The following is a 10651-nucleotide window of genomic DNA, read 5'->3' as shown; positions in this document are numbered from 1 at the left end:
ATTTTTAAAACCAAACTTCAACCATAGAGTCCTGCAAATGCATTTCGATATGGGTTTGATGCATTGTACAACAAAATATGGGTGACTCTTTATCCTTAATCAATTTTTTTTAAAAAGATAATTTTAAGAAAATTATTTACAGATTACCACAAAAATCAGTGATCTCTGTACCTATAATGAATCTGTCAATAATATGAACTGCCTAATATAGAGAAGACACCCTGCTGCCTAAGCACTATCTTGCTGGCCATTGCCTTTGTTCTACAAAGTTCTAACGTTACTCACAAGCTGCAATAAAAAGAGACTTCTTGGGACATTAAGTCACACACAAGGCCCCTAGATACAACCTCAAAGGCTTTGGTAAGAAAAGGGCTGTATTTTTTTTTAATAGCTTTTATCATACTGTGCTCAATCCAATGCAGTGAACAATAGGATGATGTCCTTTCATGAGTTTCATGAGTTCTTCAGGGTAACAGTGAGTAAAATTAAGTTTTGAAATTTTTTTTGCTTCTTTAGTTTAATTTTAATAAATATGTTATTTTTAGAAGGAATTTTAAAACATGAGCCAATATTTTTTCATTTTAACTAATTTATTTTTCTTCTATAATGCAGCTATATGACAATTTTTATGTAGTATAAATGATACATTGTATAATAAGTGCCGCATTTACATACGAAAAGCATTTTATTATTAATAGGCTTTTGGAGGACTTGAATGAGGCAGATTCTAAGGTTCACTCTTACTCTCTAATTGTATTGCTATTAAAAGTTATTTTCAGTCAAAAAGTTAACTTCATAACACCAAACTTTTAGGTTTCTGCCTACTTTTACTCTAACATTCGAGATACTCACAGTTTCTCTGTCTTCTGGAAAGTAAGAGGTAATTGTTAGAGAGGAAATTCTTAACATTAACAACTCTCAAAGTCTAGACCTTGAGCCTAGATGTATGAAAGAATGCTGTTGCCAAATTGACACCAGTCACAAAAGACTTTGAAAATTAATTCAAAAAGAGTTTACACATGTTGTCAAATCCCTGAATAATGTTGCCTTGATCCAAGTGGGCCATTATGGAGGACTCACAAATCTCCTATAGAAAGCAAATAATTATGGGTGGAATAAGCTTAATTGATTAAAGTGGACACTTGACATCTGGTATATTTCCCCATGCCTTGAATAAAGAGATGTTTCATGTTTTCTGAAAGTTCATTTCTTGCCAAAACTTTTCCTTGTTACATTTGCTATAGGGGATGAGCAGTCTAAAACTATTTCATTTGGGAAAGTTACATGGTAAAAGTCACATTGTGGATGCTCCATATCAACATTTTTAAAAGTCTACATAGCGTCAATTGTAAAGGCAATCTGAAGATTAGAGGTCAGTTATATTCTTGCTTCTTCATTGTCTGCAAATTGATACCAATGGTTAATGTATTGAATAACTTTACATAAGATCAGATATCTTTTCAGCATCTACTAATTGAACCAACTCTTTTTCCTTTTCAACCACTCCTAGAAGATAGGAACAAAAGTGACCTTTGTCATCAGCCATAACCTAGGTTTGTTTCTGTTGCCAAATTTTACAATTTTTCATTGTTTTCTATATTACTCTACTGAAAAGGACAAAAGAATAAATGAAACCTTACTAAAATATATGGCAATCTCACAGTAACCAAGGTGCAGCCCTCACCTATGATCCTTGAACGATCAGTGAAGAGTACTGCAGTCAATAAGGCCAAGGAAAGAGCAAATAGGTCCTACGTTTGAAATTCAGGTAATGTAGTTTTGTGGTTTTAACTACTTTGTAGTACCTCTACAGATATAAATATAATCTTCATGTTTTAAGTGAACATCTGTCATAAATAACTTCAGTGCTTTTTCTTCTGTAAACTATACAATACATTCTATAAGTTCATGGAGTGTTATAATGCAGAATTTAATTTTATAATTCACTTAATCAAAGTTTTGCTGTTGCTCAGTACAGTTCATAGTTTCCCATTTTCACAAGAGAAGTAGTGGGAACCTGATACATAATGCCTCATGTGAATTTCAGATTAGAGAGAAAATCAATGGCATTTGTTCACCTTGTTTGGGTAAAAAAAAATAGAAAAAAACAAGTCATAAAGACTTTCTTTATCTTTTTCTCTAATCTAAAAACTACAAAGATCAAAGGTAGACAAATCGAAGAAGATGAGGGAAAATCAGCACAAACATGCTGAAAACTCCAAAAACCAGAAGGCCTCTTCTCCTCCAAAGGATTGCAACTCTTCTTCAGCAAGGGCACAAAACTGGATGTAGAATGAGACTGACAAGTGCCAGAAGTAGGCTTCAGAAGATGGGTAATAATGAACTCCTCTGAGCTAAAGGAGCATGTTCTAACCCAATACAAGGAATTTAAGAATATTGATAAAGGGTTACAGAAATGATTAACTAGAATAACCAGTTTAGAGAGGAACATAAATGACTTGATGGAGCTGAAAAACACAGCATGAGAACTTAATGAAGCATACACAAGTATCAATAGCTGAATTGATCAAGCAGAAAAAAGGATATCAGAGATTGAAGATCAACTTACTGAAATAAGGTGTTAGAGAAAAAAGAACGAAAAGGAACGAACAAATCCTCCAAGAAATATGGTACTCTGTGAAAAGATCAAACCTATAATTAATTGATATACCTTTAAGTGACAACAAGAATGGAACCATGTTTGAAAACACACTTCAGGATATCATCCAGGAGAACTTCCCTAACCTAGCAAGACAGACCTATGTTCAAATTCAGGAAATACAGGAAAAAGCCACCAAGATACTCCTCAAAAAGAGCAACATCAGGAAATGTAACTGTAAAATTCTCTAAGTTTGAAACAAAGGTAAAGGTGTTTAGGATAGCCAGAGAGAAAGGTCAGGTTACATACAAAAATAAGCCCATCAGACTAACAGTAGATCTCTCTGCAGAAACCCTATAAGCCAGAAAAGACTGGGGGCCAATATTAAACATTCCTAAAGAAAGGAATTTTCAACCCAAAATTTCATAACCAGCCAAACTAAGTTTTATAAGAGAAGGAGAAATAAAATTCTTTCCAGACAAGCAAATGCTGACAGATTTTGTCTTCACCAGGCGTGCCTTACAAGAGCTTCTGAAATTAGCACTAAATATGGAAACAAAAAACTGGTATCAGCGACTGCAAAAATGCACCAAGATATAAAAACATAATGATATGAAGAAACGACATCAACTAATGTGCAAAATAATCAGCCAGCATCATAATGACAGCATCAAATTAACACTTAACAATATTAACATTAAATGTAAATGGGCTAAATACCCCAATTAAAAGATGCAGAATGAAAAATTGAATAACATATTAAGACCCATCAGAGTACTGTATTCAGGAGACCCATCTCATTTGCAAAGACACACAAAGGCTCAAAATAAAGGGATGGAGGAATATTTATCAAACAAATAGAAAAAAAAGCATAGCTTGCAATCCTAGTCTCTAATAAAACAGAAATTAAGCTGAAAAAGATCAAAAAAGACAAAAGAGGTCAGAATGGTAAAGAGGTCAATGTAACAAGAAGAGCTATCTATTCTAAATATACATGAACCCAATACAGGAGCACACAGATACATAAAACCAGTTATCAGAGACCTACAAAGAGACTTAAACACCCACACAATAATAGTGGGAGATTTTAACACCCACTGTCAACATTAGACAGATCAACGTGACAGAAAATTAACAAGAACATTGAGGACTTGAACTCAGCTTTGGACCAAGCAGACCTAATAGACATCTACAGAACTCTCCGTCTCAAATCAACAGAATATACATTCTTCACAGTGCCACATCACACTTATTCTAAAATTGACCACTTCTCAGCAAATGCAAAAGAATGGAAATCATAACAAACAGCCTCTCAGACCACAGTGAAACCAAATTAGAACTCAGGATTAAGAAACTCATTCAAAACTGCACAACTACAAGGAAATTGAACAACTTGCTCCCAAATGATTACTGAGTAAATAACAAAATTAAAGCAGAAATAAAGAGATTATTGGAAACCAATGATAACAAAGAGACAATGTAACAGAATCTCTGGGACACAGCTAAAGCAGTGTTAAGAGAGAAATTTATAGCACTAAATGTTCACAACAGAAAGCTTGGAAGATCTAAAATCAACACCCCAACATCACAAAAGAACTAGAGAAGCAAGACAAAACACATTAAAAAGCTAGCAGAAGACAAGAAATAACTAAGGTCAGAGCAGAACTGAAGGAGATAGGGACACAGAAAACCCTTCAAAAAATTAACGAATATAGGAGCTGGTTTTTTTTTTAAAGATTAACAAAATAAATGGACCTCTAGCTAGACTAATAAAGAAGAAATGAGAAAAGAATCAAATAGACAAGTCAAATAAAAATGATAAAGGGGATATTACCACTGATCCCACAGAAATACAAACTACCATCAGAATACTAAAACACCCCCAGATAAACTAGAAAATGTAGAAGAAATGGATAAATTCCTGGACACATACACCCTGCCAAGACTAAACCAAGAAGAAGTTGAATCCCTGAATTGATCAATAACAAATTCTGAAATTGAGTCAGTAATTAACAGGCTAACAACCAAAAAAAAGCTTCAGACCAGATTGATTCACAGCTGAATTCTACCAGAGGTAAATAGAGGAGCTGGTTCCACTCCTTCTGAAATGATTCCAAACAATAGACAGAGAGGAACTTCTCCCTTGCTCATTTTATGAGACCAGCATCATACTGATACCAAAACCCAGCAGAGACACCACAACAAGAAAAATATCAGTCCAATATCCCCGATGTACATCAATACAAAAATCCTAAAGAAAAAAAAAAAAAGAAACAAAGAAACAAAAAAACTGGCACACAATCCAGCAGCATATCCAAAAGCTTATCAACCACATTAAAGTTGAAGTCATCCCTAGAATATAAGGCTGGTTTAAAATATTCAAATCAATAAGCATAATCCATCACATAAACAGAACCAATGACAGAAACCACATGATTATCTCAATAGATGCAGAAAAGACCTTCGAGAAAATTCAACATCCCTTCATGCTAAAATTCTCAATGAACTAGGTATTGATGGAACATATCTCAAAATGACAAGAGCTTTTTATAACAAATCCACAACCAATGTTATATTGAATGGGCAAAAGCTAGCAGCATTCCCTTGGAAAACTGGCACAAGAAAAGGATGCCTTCTCTCACCACTCCTATTCAACATAGTACTGGAAGTTCTGGGCAGGGCAATCAGACAAGAGAAAGAAATAAATGGTATTCAAACAGGAATACAGGAAATCAAATTGTCTCTTTTGTAGATGATGTGATAGTATATTTAGAAAACCTGATCATCTCAGCTGCTTATCTTAAGCTGATAAGCAGTTTTGGCAAAGTATCAGGATACAAAATTAATGTGCAAAAATTACAAGCATTCCTATACACCAACAATAGACAAGCAAAGAGCAAAATTATGAGTTAACCCCCATTCACAATGCTACAAAGGGAATAAAATACTGAGGATACAACTTAAAAGGGATGTGAAAGACCTCTTCAAGGATAAATACAAACCACCACTCAATGAAATAAGAGAGGACACAAACAAATGGAAAACCATTCCATACTCATGGATAGGAAGAATTAATATCGTGAAAATGGCCATACTACCCAAGTAATTTATAGATTTAATGCTATTCCCATCAAGCTACCAGTGACTTTTTTCACAGAATTAGAAAAAACTACTTTAAATTTCATATGGAACCACAAAAGAGCTGATATAGCCAAGACAAACCTAAACAAAAAGAACAAACCTGGAGGCATCACTCTACCTGACTTCAAACTATACTACAAGGCTACAGTAACCAAAACAGTATGGTACTGATACCAAAACAGATATATAAACCAATGGAACAGAACAGAGACCTCAGAAATAACACAACACATCTACAACCATCTGATCTTCAACAAACCTGACAAAAACAAGTAATGGGGAAAGGCTTTTCTATTTAATAAAGGGTGCTGGAAAACTGGCCAGCCATATGCAGAAAACAGAAACTGAATCCCTTCCTTATAGAAAAAATAATTCAAGATGGATTAAAGACTTAAGTGCAAAACCCAAAACCTTAAAAACTGTATACAGAAACCTAGGCAATACCATTCAAGACATAGGCATAAGCAAAGACTTCATGGCTAAAACACCAAAAGCAATGGCAACAAAAGCCAAAATTGACATATGGGATCTAATTAAACTAGAGAGCTTCTGAACAGCAAAAGAAACTATCATCAGAGTGAATAGGTATCCTACAGAATGGGAGAAAATTTTTGCAAGCTACCCATCTGACAAAGATCTAATATCCAGAATCTGCAAAGAACTTAAACAAATTTACAAAAATACAAAAATAATAAATCCTTCAAAAAGTGAGCAAAGGATAGGAACAGATGCTTCTTAAAAAAAAAAAAACTTTTATGAAGCCAACAAACATGAAAAAAAAGCTCAACCTTCCTCTAGCCCACCACCCCCAATAGACCCCAGTGTGCAATGTTCCCCTCCCTATGCTCATGTGTTCTCATTGTCTCACACCTGCCTATGAGTGAGAACATGTGGTATTTGGTTTTCTGTTCTTGTGTTAGTTTGCTGAAAATGATGGTTTCCAGATTCATCCATACCCAAACAAAGGACATGAACTCATCCTTTTGAAGGATGCATAGTATTCCATGATGTATATGTGTCACATTTTCTTTATCCAGTCTATCACTGATGGGCATTTGGGTTGGTTCCAGGTCTTTGCTGCTGTAAACAGTGTTGCAATGAACATACATGTGCATGTGTCTTTACAAGAGAAAGATTTATAATCCTTTGGGTATATACCCAGTAATAGGATTGCTGGGTCAAATGGAATTTCTATTTCTAGATCCTTGAGGAAATACCACATTGTCTTCCACAATGGTTGAACTAATTTACACTAGTTGAAAAAGTGTAAAAGTGTTTCTATTTCTCCACATCCTCTCCAGCATCTGTTGTCTCCAGATTTTTTTAATGATCACCATTCTGACTGGCATGAAGAGGTATCTTAATGTGGTTTTGATTTGCATTTCCCTTATAACTAGTGATGATGAGCATTTTTTATGTTTTTTGACCCCATATATGTCTTCCTTTGAAAAGTGCCTGTTCATATCCTTTGCCCACTTTTGAATTTGATTGTTTTTTTCTTGTAAATCTGTTTCAGTTCTTTGTAGATTCTGGATATTAGCCCTTTGTCAGACCGGTAAATTGCAATTTTTTCCCCATTCTGTTGGGTGCTGATTCACTCTATTGATTGTTTCTCTTGCTGTGCAGAAGCTCTTAAGTTCAACTAGATCCCATTTGTCTATTTTGGCTTTTGTTGCCATTGTTTTAGGTGTTTTAGTCATGAAGTCCTTGCCTATACCTATGTCCTAAAAGGTTTTGCCTAGGTTTTCTTCTAGGTTTTTTATGGTGTTAGGCCTTATGTTTAAGTCTTTAATCCATCTGGAGTTAATTTTGGTGTAACGTGTAAGGAAGGGGTTCAGTTTCAGGTTTTGCACATTGCTAGCCAGTTTTCCCAACACCATTTATTAAACAGGGAATTTTTCCCCATTGCTTGTTTTTGTCCAGTTTGTCAAAGATCAGATAGTTGAAGATGTGTGGCGTTTGTTCTAAGACCTCTGTTCTGTTCCACTGGTCTATATCTGTTTTGGTACCAGTACTACGCTGTTTTGATTACTGTAGCCTTGTAGTACAGTTTGAAGGCAGGTAGTGTGATGTCTCCAGCTTTGTTTTTTTGCTTAGGATTGTCTTGGCTATGCAGGCTCTCTTTTGGTTCCATATGAAGTTTAAAGTGTTTTTTTCCAGTTCTGTGAAGAAGGTAAGTGGTAGTTTGATGGGGATAACATTGATGCTATAAATTACTTTTGGCAGTATGGCCATTTTCAAGGTATTCATTCTTCCTAACCTGATGTAGGTGTTGCGGGGATGGAAAGAGCAAACCACTATGGCATGTGTGTACCTACACAACAATCCTTCCAGATCTGCACATGTACCCCAGAACTTAAGGTACAATTAAAAATAAATAAATAAAATTTATATGAGAAAAAAGGAAAGAAAAAAAGCTCATCATCAGTGATTATTAGAGAAATATAAATCAAAACCACAATAAGATACCATCTCACATCAGTAAGAATGGTAATTATTAAAAAGTCAGGAAACAACAGCTTTTGCTGAGGCTGTGGAGAAATAGAAAGCTTTTACTCTGTTGGTGGATGTATAGATTAGTTCAATCTTTATGGAAAATAGTGTGGCAATTCCTCAAGAAATCTCAGACCAGAACCACTTGACCCAGCAATCCCATTACTGGGTATATACCCAAAGGATTATAAATCATTCTACTATAGAGACATATGCACATGTATGTTTATTGTAACACTATTTACAATAGCACAGACTTCGAACCAATTTAAATGTTTATCAATGACAGACCGGATAAAGAAAACATGGCACATATACATCACGGGATTCTCTGCAGTCATAAAAAAGAATGAGTTCATGTCCTTTGCAAGGACATGGATGAAGCTGGAAGCCATCAATCTCAGCAAACTAACCGAGGAACAGAAAACTAAACACTGAACATGCTCACTTATAAGTGGGAGTTGAAAAATGAAGACACATGGACACAGGGAGAGGAACATCACACACTTGGGCCTGCTGGGGTTTGGGGGCGCAAGGGGTGGGAGAGCATTAGGACAAATACCTAATGCATACGGGGCTTTAAACCTAGATGATGGGTTGACAGGTACAGCAAACCACTATAGCACATGTATACCTATGTAACAGACCTGCACATTCTGCACATGTATCTCAGAACTTAAAGTAAAATTTTAAAAATGTCATCTGTAAGCAACACTGAGTATGTAGATATAAAGGTTTAGCAATAACAATGCTCTTGCTTTTCCTCTGATACAGCACCTGGTAACTTTCCAGACAGTGCTGCTGTTAAGCCTGGAATGCTATGGAGAAATACATGCATGAGAATCTCCAGTTTACCCAAGATGAACATGAAGAGCGAAAAAGAAATAATTTCTCTTGTTCAAAGCCCCTAGGATGTGATTAAAAAAAAAAGTTCGGTAGAATTCCGTGAAAAATTTAACTCAAAATTAGTGCTAATTTTATTCTGTTATGAAAGGTATATTTTGAATGAATAGCTACTATATTAGTCAGTCCTCATACTGCTATAACAACATGCTTAAGATGAGGCAGTTGATAAAGAAAAAAGTTTAATCAGCTCACAGTTTTGTAGGCTGTACAGGTTTCTGGTCATGGAGAGGCCTCAGGAAACTTACAGTCATAGCAGAAGATGAAGGGGAAGCAAGCACCATCTTTACATAGTGGTGCAGGAGAGAGTGAAGGGATAAGTGCTACACACTTTTAAACAATCAGATTTTATGACTACTCACTCACTATCGCAAGAACAGTAAGGGGAAAATCCATCCGCATGATCCAATAACATACCACCAGGTCCTTCAGCCAACACTGGGGGATTATAATTCAACATGAGATTTGGTAGGGACACACACAGAGCCAAACCATATTATTTCACCCCTGGCCTCTCCCAAAATCATGTCTCTCTCACATTTCAAAATGCAGTCATGCCTTCCCAACATTTCCCCCAAATCTTTACTTATTCCAGCATTAACTCAAAAGTTCAAGTCCAAAATTTCATCTGAGACAAGGAAGGTCCCATCTGTCTATAAGTCTGTAAAACCTAAAGCAAGTTAGTTACTTTCTAGATACAATGAAGGTACAGGCATTGGGGAAGTACATTCATTCGAAACAGGAGAAATTGGTCAAAACAAAAGGGCCACAGGTCTCATGCAATTCTAAAATCCAATAGGACAGTCATTAAACCTTAAAGTTCCAAAATGATCTTCTTGAATCCATGTCTCACATCCAGGTGACAGTGATGCAAAAAGTGGTATCTCATGGTCTTGGGAAGCTCCATCCCTGTGACTTTGCAGAATACAGCTGCCCTCCTGGGTGCTTTCAAGGGCTGGAGTTGAGTGTCTGTAGCTTTTGCAGGCAAACAGTAAAAACTCTCAGTGGATCTGGGATCTAGAGAACAGTGGCCCTCCTTCAACAGCTCCACCAGGCAGTGCACCCTTGGGGACTCTGTGTGGAGGCTCCAAAACTCCACATGTCCCCTCTGCAGTGCCTTATTAGAGTTCTCCATGAGGACTCCATCCCCACAGCAGACACTGCCTGGACATCCAAGCATTTCCATACACACTCTAAAATCTAGGCAGAGGCTCCCAAGCCTCAGCTCTTGCCCTCTGAATACCCATAGGTTTAACACCACATGGAAGTCTTGGCAGCTCCTGGCTTACACCCTCTGGATCAGTGGTCTTAGTTGTACCTTGGCCCCTTTTAACCTTGACTGGAGCTGGAGTAGTTAGGACACAGGGTGCCATGTTCTGAGGTTACGCAGAGCAGCAAGGCCTAGAGCCTGGCCCATAAAACTATGTTTCCCTCCTGGGCTTCTGGGCCTGTTATGGGAGGGGATGACATGAATGTCTCTGAAATGCCTTTGAGGCATTTTCCCCATTGTCTTGG

At 36.5% G+C, this 10651-nt stretch overlaps 1 long non-coding RNA gene across 1 annotated transcript; it reads left to right on the top strand.

The window, feature by feature from the left end:
* The first annotated feature begins 1503 nt into the window (after positions 1-1503).
* Positions 1504-9198, top strand: LOC118145634 (uncharacterized). The gene is made up of 3 exons (XR_004730918.3): positions 1504-1553; positions 1664-1768; positions 9008-9198. It is a non-coding gene; the product is annotated as an uncharacterized LOC118145634 (long non-coding RNA).
* Positions 9199-10651: the final 1453 nt, after the last annotated feature.

Source organism: Callithrix jacchus, chromosome 10, assembly GCF_049354715.1.
Source record: "Callithrix jacchus isolate 240 chromosome 10, calJac240_pri, whole genome shotgun sequence".
Classification (NCBI taxonomy): domain Eukaryota; kingdom Metazoa; phylum Chordata; class Mammalia; order Primates; family Cebidae; genus Callithrix; species Callithrix jacchus.
Note: the sequence above shows the minus strand (reverse complement) of the source record. Positions and strands in the feature narration are given on the sequence as shown.